The sequence below is a fragment of the Erythrolamprus reginae genome, chromosome 2 (genome assembly GCF_031021105.1).
Source record: "Erythrolamprus reginae isolate rEryReg1 chromosome 2, rEryReg1.hap1, whole genome shotgun sequence".
Classification (NCBI taxonomy): Eukaryota; Metazoa; Chordata; class Lepidosauria; order Squamata; family Dipsadidae; genus Erythrolamprus; species Erythrolamprus reginae.
Genome location: NC_091951.1, coordinates 9,482,691 through 9,496,901, shown reverse-complemented (window position 1 = coordinate 9,496,901; position 14,211 = coordinate 9,482,691).

The window sequence follows — 14,211 nt, the reverse complement described above, 5'->3', positions numbered from 1 at the left end:
CAAAAACAGCATTCCCCACTCCCTGGAGGTCCTCTGGAAGCCAGAAACGGCCTGTTTCCCAACTTCTGGTGGGCCCAGTAGGCTCATGTTTTGCCCGCCCCAAGCTCCAAAGGCTTCCCTGGAGCCGGAGGCGGGTAAAACGCCTTCCCCCACCCCCTATAGGATCCATGGGTGCCAAAAAAAATGCCCTCCCAGAGCAGCTGTGTGTATCATGCACAAACATGCATGTTGGAGCTGAGGTAGGGCAATGGCTCATGCCATAGGTTTGCCATCATTGTTGTAAGAGCTTGCCCTCAAAAGTTGTGGGAACTATATCACTTGAGACTTTCAAGAAGAAATTGGACTACCATTTACCATAAATGCTGTAGGGACTCCTGCTTAAGCAGGGAGTTGCACTTAATGACCTACAAGGTCCATTCCAATTCTGTTAATCTGTACATGATCGTGTCTGTCTATTGGCCTATCATTCCTGGCACTCCCATGGTTTGTGGAGATGTTCAGAAAGCTAAAAAGGAACAAGGGGTTTCTTGACCTTAGCAACTTTAAGATGTCTGGCTGGGGAATTCTGGGAATTAAAGTCCAGACATCTTTAAGTTGCCAAGGTTGAGAAACACTGGTTGCATGAGGATGCAAAGGAGCGACATACAGGAAGATTCAGCACCTTTATTTCTCCAAAGCTGAGTGCAGTACGAACTGTGGCAGGCTGCAGGGAAGCTGCCTTTAAGAGCTTCCCTGTTTACACTGGGTTTGACAGTGAAAGCTATAGACAGTGTTGGAGACACTTGGGTGTATCAAGGGGTGGGCAGCAGGCAGGATGTGGTGGAATGCAGTTCCATTGGCAGAAATGAAGCTGCATGCACCGCTCCAGCTGACCAACCACAGTCACTTCCGGGATTACAGGTCTCGGCCGGGCTCCACTTTTTCCCCCTGCTGCTGCTGCTATACGCTCCTCGCTGTTTTCCTCTTTCCTCCTTCCTGGCCTCAGACGAGCCACACTGTGCTGAAGCAGTCTGGGCCGTGGTCTTTTTCCACTCACGAAGCCGTCACTCTGCCCACAGATGAGATTTATTTGTTTGTTTGTTTGTTTGTTTGTTTGTTTGTTTGTTCGTTCGTTCGTTCGTTCGTTCGTTCGTTCGTTCATTCATTCATTCATTCATTCATTCATTCATTCATTCATTTATTTATTTATTTATTTAGACTTTTATGCCACCCAACCCTGAAGGACTCAGGGCAGCTTACAACAGCAATAAAAAGAAGTCAAGAAAGAAAACAATCAAAGTACTAACTGTGAATGACATAGGGGAAGGTTTGGTAGGGAAGGTTTGCCTATTTACCGATGACTCTAAAGTGTGCAATAGGGTTGATATTCCTGGAGGCATCTGTAGTATGGTAAATGATTTAGCTTTACTAGATAAATGGTCAAAGCAATGGAAACTGCAGCTTAATGTTTCCAAATGTAAAATAATGCACTTGGGGAAAAGGAATCCTCAATCTGAGTGTTGCATTGGCAGTTCCATGTTAGCAAAAACTTCAGAAGAGAAGGATTTAGGGGTAGTGATTTCTGACAGTCTCAAAATGGGTGAACAGTGCAGTCAGGTGGTAGGGAAAGCAAGTAGGATGCTTGGCTGCATAGCTAGAGGTATAACAAGCAGGAAGAGAGAGATTATGATCCCACTATATAGAGCGCTGGTGGGACCACATTTGGAATACTGTGTTCAGTTCTGGAGACCTCACCTACAAAAAGATATTGACTAAATTGAACGGGTCCAAAGACGGGCTACAAGAATGGTGGAAGGTCTTCAGCATAAAACGTATCAGGAAAGACTTCATGAACTCAATCTGTATAGTCTGGAGGCCAGAAGGGAAAGGGGAGACATGATCAAAACATTTAAATATGTTAAAGGATTAACTAAGGTCCAGGAGGGAAGTGTTTTTAATAGGAAAGTGAACACAAGAATAAGGGGACACAATCTGAAGTTAGTTGGGGGAAAGATCAAAAGCAACATGAGAAAATATTATTTGACTGAAAGAGTAGTAGATCCTTGGAACAAACTTCCAGCAGACGTGGTAGATAAATCCACAGTAACTGAATTTAAACATGCCTGGGATAAACATATATCCATCCTAAGATAAAATACAGAAAATAGTATAAGGGCAGACTAGATGGATCATGAGGTCTTTTCTGCCGTCAGTCTTCTATGTTTCTAAAACCTTAATTAAAACTTGTAGTAAAACAACTCAACAACACTCAAACATACCATTCATACAGATTCCTTCCTGTGGTCAAGGTAGTTGTTGGTTTAGGGCCCCCAGGCTTGCCGGCATAGCCAGGTCTTCGTAGCCTTATGAAAAGACAACAAGGTGGGGGCAAAATGGACATCAAGGGGGAGTTGATTCCATAGAACCAGGGCGGCAACAGAGAAGGCCCTCCCCCACAGTCCTGCCAATCTGCATTGCTTAGCTGACGTGACGTGTGTGGGGGGGAACTCTGTGTGCTCCAATTGGTCTCTGGGAGGTATGTGGCAAGAGATGGTCTCAAAAATAATCTGGCCCTAAGCCATATAGGGCTTTATAGGTAATAACCAATGCCTTGACTTGTACCTGGAGACTAATAAGAAGCCAATGCAGCTCACGGAGTATAGGTGCTATATGGATATACTGAGGTATACCCATGACAACTCACGCGGGTACATTCTGGACAATTTGGAGTCTCCAAACACTCCCCATGTAGAGCGTGTTGCAATAATCAAGGTGATGAGGGCCTGAGAGACTATGCATAGAGCCTCTTGGTCCAAATAGGGCCGCATAAATGCATACACAAATAAATGTACAGTGATACCTTGCCTTACAAACTTAATTGGTTCCGGGATGAGGTTCTTAAGGTGAAACATTTGTAAGACGAAACAATGTTTCCCGTAGGAATCAATGGAAAAGCGATTAATGCGTGCAAGCCCAAAATTCACCCCTTTTGCCAGTCGAAGTGTCCAATTTTTTGTGCTGCTGGGATTACCCTGAGGCTCCCCTCCATGGGAAACCCCACCTCCGGACTTCCATTGCCAGCGAAGCACCCATTTTGCACTGCTGGAATTCCCCTGCTGGGATTCCCCTGCAGCACCACAAAAACATGGAAGTCCAGAGGTGGGGTTTCCCATGGAGGTGAGCCTTAGGAGAATCCCAGCAGCGCAAAAACAGGTGCTTCACTAGCAACAGAAGTCCGGAGGCAGGGCATCCAAATGGCGGCGGTGAGTTTGCAAGGTGAAAATAGTTTGTAAGAAGAGGCAAAAAAATCTTAAACTCCGGGTTTGTATCTCGAAAAGTTTGCATCACAAGGTGTTTGTAAGACAAGGTATCACTGTATTATATTAGTTGCTTTTACAGCATGTTGTATGAATCGACTATGCTACATTGTAAACCATGGCTAAGAATATAGCCTGGTAGATAAAATCAGCCAATTGTGGCTCATGTAATGATGGTTCAATGGGACCATCCATTATGGGTATTTCATTGGATTTGTTATATGCTTAGTTGTGGTTCAGGTCACAGAACAGTGGCACCCTTTTGTGGGGGGAGGGACTGTGCAAGAACCAGACACCAATTTTGAATGTGCTTCAACATACATTTTCAAAGGAGGGTGGGCTTGTATCCTACTACTCTCTTAAAATCTTGTCCATTTGTATTTTCTTGTGAAAATCACTGACATAGAATATAGCAACTAATATTCTGGCTGGCTAAATTTTCATTGGATTAAGGGAACTCTGCTTAATATGATTACTTTATGGTTCAAGGCCCAAATGAAACATTCAAGAAGTACTGCAACATTTCCAAAATAGTTTTTCAGGGGATATTCTTATTTAGTACATAGAAAAGCATTCTTTAAAAGTCCCACAAAAGTCTGAATCTGGCAAGCTTCCAAGAAAGAGTAGAGAAACTATGTATTTGGAAATTAATATCTAGGTTCCTTCATAGCAGCAAAACCCATGGGGCATCTGACACATTAAAATGAACATTAAATCTCCCTTTAGAATGCTGCAAAACTTTTTAATTGTTCCTTTGACTTCTCTATCTTCTCCTATCAAAAAAGGCAGGCAAAACTCAACTTTTGCTGACCTTTTGCTGCTAAGCTATTAAATCCCTTTAGAGAATTACCATAAACATGTTTTTCTTAAGCTCTGCTCCTGTCCACCTGCGCCTTGCAGGTACTTCACCTCTCCTCCTTATAATTATCCAATTAAAACATTTGCTTTCCTTGTTTCCAAAGGTCAAACTGATTTCTACTGCTGACCCAGGAGGGCTGTAATTGAGGCCCTTAAACATTAGGAAGTCACAGCTGCATGTTCAAAATATTTTGAATGAAACTTGAAGAAGTTGGTGCAAAGTTATTACCAAAGTGACTTCTGAGCCTCTAAGGCCCAGAGCTGGGACTTAAAGCAACTGGGGAGCTGAGCAGAGAGTGAAGCTTTGCCAACTTCTCAAAGTTTACCTACAAGTGTAACTTCAGAGTCTATAGACTGAAGTTGATTCATATTACACATTCCCAGAGCCATATTTTTGGGAGATTTCAGAAGCTAGTAGCCCTGTGCAGCTTTGGCTAACCTTGTAAGTTCATCCCTACTGCCTCCTTATGGTTACACAGTTACTAATCACACAGTCAAGATCTACCTAAATGGTTTATACTGTTTATCTTCACATAAGATGTCAGACCAGAAAGAAATGCACATCACATTACATGATGCCCCCATGCACAAGACCTTTCAGCATCTACCTTCCTTTAACCTCTTAGAACGGAGAGGTTGCAGTGTATTATGCCCCTGTATATGGGATTTTACATTCTGATAGATCAATGATGGCAAACTTTTTTTGGTTCGTGTGCCAAAAAGAGGGTATATGCATGTGTTAGCAGGCATGCATTTGCACATACCCATTCCCTCCCCCCTGTGTATGCACCCCTCCCACTCTGCCCCTGTGTATGAGCGCAATCCTCATCCTCATCCCCGTGCATGTCCATAGGCCCAACATGCAAGCTAGAAGTTCAGAAAAACAGACTTCCGGTTTGTCCATTGTGCTGTTTTTCACACTCCAGAGCCTTCAGGGGAAACTTCCTGAAGTCCCAGAATGTGAAAAACAGCACAACCAGAAGTCTGTTTTCCTTTTTTAAAAAAATATTTTTTTATTTTACAAATCTGACATACAAGACAAAAGAAAAAACATACATAAAAACATATATATACAACATTTGGGAAATGAAAGTTTCCCCACTTTTTTTTTTGATATTTGATCAGAGAATTACACTTCTTTTACATAATATTAATTTTTGAATTCTTTTATTTGACGTGTTGCTTTGCATAAATTTTTATTTATTTATTTCTTTTAGCCAATCATAAAATTTTGCCCATATTTTATAGTAATCTGATTCTTCTTTTCCCTCTAATCTTTTGGATAGCCTGTCCATCTCCACACAGTCTAGTATTTTTTTAATTATGTTTTCTTCCGGTATTTTATCTGTTTTCCACTGTTGGGCATATACTATTCTGGCAGCTGTTAGTATATGTATAACTAGGTTTCTTACTTCTTTTTCTATTTTTTTTATTAAAAATACCCAATAAATATAATTCTGGGGTTTTTTTTCGATTTCTTCATTTGCTATTTCTTTTAACCAATTTGTTATTTTATTCCAAAACTTTTTTGCCTGTGTGCATGTCCACCATTGGTGGTAGAACGTGCCTCTTTCTTTTTTACACTTCCAACATATTGGAGAGGTTTTTGGGAACATTTTTGCAAGTCTTTCTGGCGATAGGTGCCACCTGTAGAACATTTTTAATTGGTTTTCCTTGAATGCGGTCGATCTTGTCATCTGCCAATTGTTAATCCATAATTTTTCCCATTTCTCTAGTTCGATTGTGTAGCCAAAATTCATTCCCCAGCTTATCATATTCTGTTTTACAATTTCCACTTCTGTCTCATAACGGATCAAAAATTTATATATTTTACTGATTAATTTTTCATCAACAATCCAATAATAAAACAACTAAAACCCCTTATTATAAAACCAAACATACACACAAACATACCATGCATAACTTGTAGTGGCCTAGGGGGAAGGAATATCTCAACTCCCCCATGCCTGGCGGTATAAGTGAATCTTGAGTAGTTTACGAAAGACAGGGAGGGTGGGGGCAGTTCTAATCTCCGGGGGGAGTTGGTTCCAGAGGGCCAGGACTGCCACAGAGAAGGCTCTTCCCCTGGGGCCCGCCAAACGACATTGTTTAGTCGACGAGACCCAGAGAAGGCCAACTCTGTGGGACCTTATTGGTCACTGGGATTCATGCGGTAGCAGGCAGTTCCGGAGGTAATCTGGTCCAATGCCCATTGGGTGGGGTTTTTTGCATTCTGAGGCTTCAGGGAAGCTTCCCTGAAGCCTTCGGAGGGCAAAACAGCCTCAGCCAAGGCCAAAAAACAGCTGGCTAGCACATGCATGCACGCTGGAGCTGACATAGGGCAATGAGTCATGTGCCCTCTGATGTGGCTCTGTGTGCCACTTGTAGCATGCGTGCTGTAGGTTCATCATCATGGCTATATATCCCTTCCTGCATCTCCACTGAGTGTCAGGAATTGGGTAGCTCCGAAAGCTAAAGTATTGTATGTATCTCTGGTGCAAAGGTTTGTGAGTATAATTCCAGACTGGAATTACATGAATACATCCATTCATCCATTCCCCAAATGGAGGCTTACAAGGTCCCCAAATTTGCAAGCCTCACTGATCTTGACCATGAGGTTTTGGCAGTGAACCTCATCTGGATTAGGTGCTCTTTAGAGCATAGTTCCCTCTAAGCTGAGCAGTGAGCAATCGCTCACTTAAAAATCATCATCAACTCAGAGTTTTCCAAACCTGCCCAGAAGCCGAGAGGGAAAGAGTGAGAGGGAAGGAGAGAGAGAGGAAGAGAGGAAGAGAGAGAAACAGATAGAAAAAAGAGAGGAAGGAAAAGAGAAAGAAAAAGAATGGGAGTAAGGAAGAGAGAAAGAAAATCAAAATCTAGTTTGAAACTAGCTCAACTATTTAAGTGGCATTTTGATATTGATAGAGTTGCCCTATTATGAGCTCACTGTTATAGACACACAGTACAGTATTTTATTTTGAAATTCTCTGAGGCAAAACAGGGTGGGTTGTTTGTTTGTTTGTTTGTTTGTTTGTTTGTTTGTTTGTTCGTTTGTTTGTTTTATTCATTCATTCATTCATTCATTCATTCATTTATTTATTTATTATTTCTGTGCCGCCCAGTTCCAAAGGGACTGCCACTCAGACACTATACTTTTCCGCCCACGCCCCAAAAAAGTTAGAGGGAACACTGCTTTAGAGTTTTCCTTGCAATATTTCGAATTTTCATCTTTAGGTTGCCCTTCATGGCACCGGACCACATTATCTCAGGAACCGCCTTCTGCCGCACGAATCCCAGCGGCCAGTTAGGTCCCACAGAGTGGGTCTTCTCCGGGTCCCGTCAACGAAACAATGCCACTTGGCGGGACCCAGGAGAAGAGCCTTCTCTGTGGCGGCCCCGGCCCTCTGGAACCAACTCCCCCCAGAGATTAGAACTGCCCCTACCCTCCTTGCCTTTCGTAAGCTACTTAAAACCCACCTCTGCCGCCAGGCATGGGGGAATTAAGACTTCTTCTCCCCCTAGGCTGATACAACTGTATGTATGGTATGTTTGTACGTATGCTGGTTTTATACATTAGGGGGTTTTAAGTTAGTTTTTAGTATTGGATTTTTACTGTACATTGTTCATGACTGTTGTTAGCCGCCCCGAGTTTTCGGAGAGGGGCGGCATATAAATCCAATAAATGAAATGAAATGAATGAAAATCTATCAGAGAGGTTTCTATTCATTCTTATATTTTGACATAGGACCCCCTGGTGATTGTGATTCATATCCCAGAAATTTGTGTCTTGACTATTGCAACAGGAGTCGGTGACGGAGACACTACCTTGGAAGTTGCAGCTTATATAGAATTTGATAGCAGGCTACTTCTTGGACAAAGCCATTACAATATAACAAGAGTACTATAAGTTCACTACCAATGTTCCCTCTATTTTTTTCCGGAGTGGGCGGAAAAGTATAGTGTCTGAGTGGCAGCCCCCTTGGGACTGGGTGGCATAGAAGTATAAATAAATAAATAAATAAATAAATATAAATAAATAAATAAATAAATAAATAAATATAAATAAATAAATAATAAATCCCTTCTTTTTTTATTAAAAGAAATTAATAATAAAACAAAACAAAACTCTATTACTATTAAAACTAAAACAACCAGCAAATCCAAAAACATAACTATTAATAAAAACAAGTGAGGGCTGGCGGTTTTTTTCTCTGTTATTATTTAAGTGCTTTTACCATATGCTTTAAATCAAGAGTCACTTCTCTCTCTGTTTCTCTCTCTTTCCTGTCATACTCTGCCTCAATCATTTTCTTATTTCTCTTTTTTTCCTCCCCTTTATTCTATCATTTCTCTCTATCTCTCTTTTCCTTCCACTCCTCTCTCTCTCTTGCTTTCTTCCTCTCTCTCACTCTCTTCCTTCCTCTCTCCTCTCTCCCACTCTTTCTTTCTTGCTCTCTCTCACTCTCTCTCTCTTCCTTCCTATCTTCTCTCTCTCCCCCTTCCTTTCCTGGCCTGCACAGGGCTTTCCCTCCGCTCCCCCCAAAAAACACAATGGAGGTCCAGGATGACAGGCAGGGCGAAGTGGGGTGGAGCAACGGGAGGCTCAAGCTGGTGGTGGCAGACCTCCGTTGTGTTTTTGGCTGGGGGGACAGGAGGACCTTCCTGACTCCCTCACTCAGTGCTTCGCCCAGGATGACAGGCAGGGCGAAGCTGTGTGGAGCAATGGGAGGCTCAAGCAGGCAGCCTCCTCACTTTTCTTTCGGTGGAAGAGGAGGAGAGGGGGTGGATCGGGCGGGCGGGAGGCAGCGCTGAGAGGCCAGGGGCGCAAGGGGGCTGGAGGCACGGTGGGGAGGCAGGGGCAGCCGCGGATCCCTTTCCTTCTACTGCCGGCGCCCCCCTGCCCCCCCCCACAGGCTGGCAGGGGGATGGGGAGTGCACGCCCATGGAAAAGGGTGTGCGGGTGGGTATTTTGGGAGGCGCACGTGCGCACACATGCAGCTTACAGTGAACACTGGTCACTACACCCATTTCCAGTAGATTTCTTGGTGTAATTCAAAGTGCTAGTTGTCATCTGGCAAAAGGATGTATCAGGGAATCCCTCACCCAGTATAATTTGATGTTTGTTGTATTTGAAACAGAGCCTGTTCCCCTTGCTGCTCACAGGAGGTTAACCTAGAGGTGGTTCCTGCCATTTTGGACAAGTTTTATAGAATCGGTAGTGGAAATTTTCCCCTGCTCATCAAACCCGCAATGATGGCCAGCTTGCCATGCCCCTGAGCTGGCTCTCTTGGCAGCTCCAAAGGCGCCACAATCTTGGTTTTCACTTCTGCACTCACAGAGAAGCTACTTTTTGTTTCTGTGCATGTGCAGAAGCTGGGTTTTCAGCACTGTGCATGTACATGTGCACACATGGTGCACCTACGTGACACATGAGGAAGTGAACCAGTGTCGAGGTAAGTTAGAACATGTTCTGTCCAGTCGGATCAATTATCAGAAATAAAGACCCCCACACACATTGTTTCAAACTTGACTGTAAAAAATATGACTTCAGTAACCAAGTTGTCGAAGCGTGGGACTCATTACCAGACTCCGTAGTGTCATCCCCAAACCCCCAATACTTTACCCTTAGATTATCTATGGTTGACCTCTCCAGATTTCTAAGAGGTGAGTAAGGGGCAAGTACAAGTGCACTAGAGTGCCTTCCGTCCCCTGTCCTATTCCTCTCCTATATCTCCTATACCTTTCTTCTATTCCTATATCTCTTCTTCTGTTTTTTCATTGATATGTTCTATTACTATACCTTCTTTTCTATTATTTCTTAGATATATTTTATGAGTATCTCCTGTATTGGACTAAATAGATAGATAGATAGATAGATAGATAGATAGATAGATAGATAGATAGATAGATAGATAGATAGATAGATGATAGATAGATAGATAAATAAATAAAATATGAAATGAAAGGAAAGGAAAGGAAAGGAAAGAAATAAAATAAAATACAATAAAATAAAATAAAATAAAATACAATAAAATACAATACAATACAATACAATACAATACAATACAATACAATAAAATAAAATAAAATAAAATAAAATAAAATAAAATAAAATAAAATAAAATAAAATAAAATAAAATAAAATAAAATAAAATAAAATAAAATAAAATAAAATAAAATAAAATAAAATAAAATAAAATAAAATAAAATAAAATAAAATAAAATAAAATAAAATAAAATAAAATAAAATAAAATAAAATAAAATAAAATAAAATAAAATAAAATAAAATAAAATAAAATAAAATAAAATAAAATAAAATAAAATAAAATAAAATAAAATAAAATAAAATAAAATAAAATAAAATAAAATAAAATAAAATAAAATAAAATAAAATAAAATAAAATAAAATAAAATAAAATAAAATAAAATAAAATAAAATAAAATAAAATAAAATAAAATAAAATAAAATAAAATAAAATAAAATAAAATAAAATAAAATAAAATAAAATAAAATAAAATAAAATAAAATAAAATAAAATAAAATAAAATAAAATAAAATAAAATAAAATAAAATAAAATAAAATAAAATAAAATAAAATAAAATAAAATAAAATAAAATAAAATAAAATAAAATAAAATAAAATAAAATAAAATAAAATAAAATAAAATAAAATAAAATAAAATAAAATAAAATAAAATAAAATAAAATAAAATAAAATAAAATAAAATAAAATAAAATAAAATAAAATAAAATAAAATAAAATAAAATAAAATAAAATAAAATAAAATAAAATAAAATAAAATAAAATAAAATAAAATAAAATAAAATAAAATAAAATAAAATAAAATAAAATAAAATAAAATAAAATAAAATAAAATAAAATAAAATAAAATAAAATAAAATAAAATAAAATAAAATAAAATAAAATAAAATAAAATAAAATAAAATAAAATAAAATAAAATAATAAAATAAAATAAAATAAAATAAAATAAAATAAAATAAAATAAAATAAAATAAAATAAAATAAAATAAAATAAAATAAAATAAAATAAAATAAAATAAAATAAAATAAAATAAAAATAAAAATAAAAAGTAAAATAAAATGCAGGCATCTCTCAGCACTGCGATGGTGCCCCGAGCAAGTTGTGGCCTTTGTCGCATGTACCAAGAAATGCCTGCAGCCCGGGAGGGTAGACAGCAGGCCACACAGCTGAAGCTCAGGCCTGCCACTGTTGCTGCTGGTCCCAATTCAATTCAATTCAATTTATTAGATTTGTATGCCACCCCTCTCCGAAGACTCGGGGCAGCTCACAACAACAATAAATACAATAAACAATAATACAAATCCAATTAATAAAAGTAGAATTAAAACCCCTTAATATTAAAAACAATCAAGGTGACACAGTCATACCATTCTCAAGTGCTATACTCAGAAGTTAGGGGAGGAGTTAATACTCCCATACCTGGCAGCATAGGTGAGTCTTTAACATCTTGCGGAAGATGGGGAGGGTGGGGACAATTAGAATCTCTGGGGGGAGTTGATTCCTGAGGGACAGGGCTGCCACAGAGAAGGCTATTCCCCTAGGTCCTGCCAGCTGACATTGACCCGGAGATGGCCAACTCTGTGAGACCTAATCGGCCGCTGCGATTCATGCAGCAGAAGGTGGTCCTGTAGGTATTCTGATCCGATGCCATGTAGGGCTTTATAGATCATTACCAACACTTTGAATTGTGACCAGAAACTGATCGCCAGTCAGTGCAAGCTGCAGAGTGTTGATGAAATATGGCCGTACCTAGGGAGGACCATGGTAGTTCGCGCAGCTGCATTCTGCATGATCTGAAGTTTCTTAACACTCTTCAAAGGTAGCCCCATGTAGAGACCATTGCAGTAGTCGAACCTCAAGGTGATGAGGGCATGAGTGACTGTGAGGAGTGACTCCCGGTCCAAATAGGGCTGCAACTGGTGCACCAGGCAAACCTGGGCAAACGTCCTCCTCACCACAGCCAAAAGATGGTTCTCTAATGTTAGCTGTGGATCAAGGAGGACACCAAAGTTGCAGGAACTCGCGGAGGGAGTCAATAACACCCCCCCCCAAGGTAATGGACGGACAGATGGAATTGTCCTTGGGAGGCAAAATCCACAGCCACTCTGTCTTGTCAGGGTTGAGTTTGAGCCTATTGACACCCATCCAGACCCTAACAGCCTCCAGGCACCAGCACATCACTTCCACTGCTTCGCAAACTGGATATGGGGTGGAGATGTACAGCTGGGTATCATCAGCGTACTGATGATAACTCACCCCATGCCCCTGGATGATCTCACCCAGCAGTTTCATGTAGATATTAAAGGGCTGATTGGCTGATCAGCTGGGATTTGGGAATGGCGGCTGTAAAAACAAAAACAAAAAACGACTGAGCCGCCAATTGCATTCTGTCCCTTACACTTACCCCAGACTGAGACTGAGATTAAGATAGTTTGTACGGACCTAAGATGCCAGGATGCTGAAGGGGGGGCACTGGATGTTGGAGGGACGTCGTTTCGCTATTGCGAAAAAGAGAAAATGGAGTGTCATCGAAATCGTGTAGTGTGGAGGTTACTAAAAGCGATTTGCGGCTGTGTAGGCTACGTGGAGCTATGAAGGGGTGATGGCGATGTTCCATAGTGGGACTGAGGACTACTGGAGATCGACTAGGGCATTTCACGAAAATTGGAGCCCCCATAGAGAAGGAACTTGGGACATTTACAATCGAGGTAAAGAGACAGAATTTTTACAGTACTGGTCCCTGATTTTGACCAGCACCAGAAAGACCAAACTGTACTTAAACTCTGAGATTCAGATACTGATATTCGGCTTTTCTAGAACTTTTTTGACTTTGAGAACTAACCAGCCTATCCAACTTGGAGTTTGGCGCCCTCTTGCTGCGACTTCTTTTGCTTTTTGCTTTTGCTTTTTACCCTTTTAAGAACTATCAGCAAATTAATGACTTCTATGCAATTTTTGTCCATGTGATATATGTTTTTATGTTTACTGTCTTTTAATTAATTTTAGGGGTTAAACTATTGGCGCTAGGAGTGAATGGGATAATATTATTAGTGCTTTTAATTAATTTATTTAAATTAATTATTAGGGTTTTTAAGAATGGTTTTTTATAATTACGGGAATGAAATGAATGGGGGTGGATGGGAGGGAGATGGTGAATGGAATGGGGTGGGTGGGTGGGATCATAGTATGTATGAAATGAATGGATATGATTTAAATGAAATTCTTGACACACCTGATGCTGGAGAGGCAGGAGGGGAGGGGGCACCTATCTCTGGGGTGGCAGAGGGTCAAAATATTACCGTCCTGCTGGGGAGAGGCAGATATGGCGGGGGCCATGGAGCTAGCCATTCCAGGGGAAGGAGGGATCGCTGCTTAATAGCGATTCCTTCTTCCAGCTCCATGAGCTCAATCCAAGGTACTGGTGATGAGTGTAATTCTGGCCCTGGGCTCAGGCTGCTGTTACACAATGCCAGGTTGGTGGTAAATAAAGCTCTCCTCATCCAGGATTTGATTTGATCCTGGAGGAGGAGGCCGACCTGGCTTGTGTGACCGAAACCTGGCTGGATCCGGAGGGAGCAGTTCCTGTCTCTGAAATTTGCCCAGCCAGGTTTCAGATATGGCAGCAACCTCGACCCCAGGGAAGGGGGGGGGAGTGGCTATTATAGCCAGGGAGAGCCTATGCCTGCGTAGACTCATTGCTCCAGAGATTGTGGGTTGCGAGTCCCTCCTGGTGAAGTTGGACTTAGGGGTTCAGGTGGGCTTGTTACTCACGTACCTGCCTCCGAGCTGCGTGTCAACAGCCCTGCCTGTGCTGCTCGAGGAGGTAGCCGGGCTGGCGGTGGGGTTCCCCAGACTTATTGTCTTGGGGGACTTTAACCTACTGTCGCTCGGTGGAGCCTCTGGACTGGCACAGGAATTCATGGCCACCATGACAACCATGGACCTGACTCAAGTAGTACAAGGTCTGCCTCACGAGGGGGGGCACGCACCCGACATTGTATTCCTCTCTG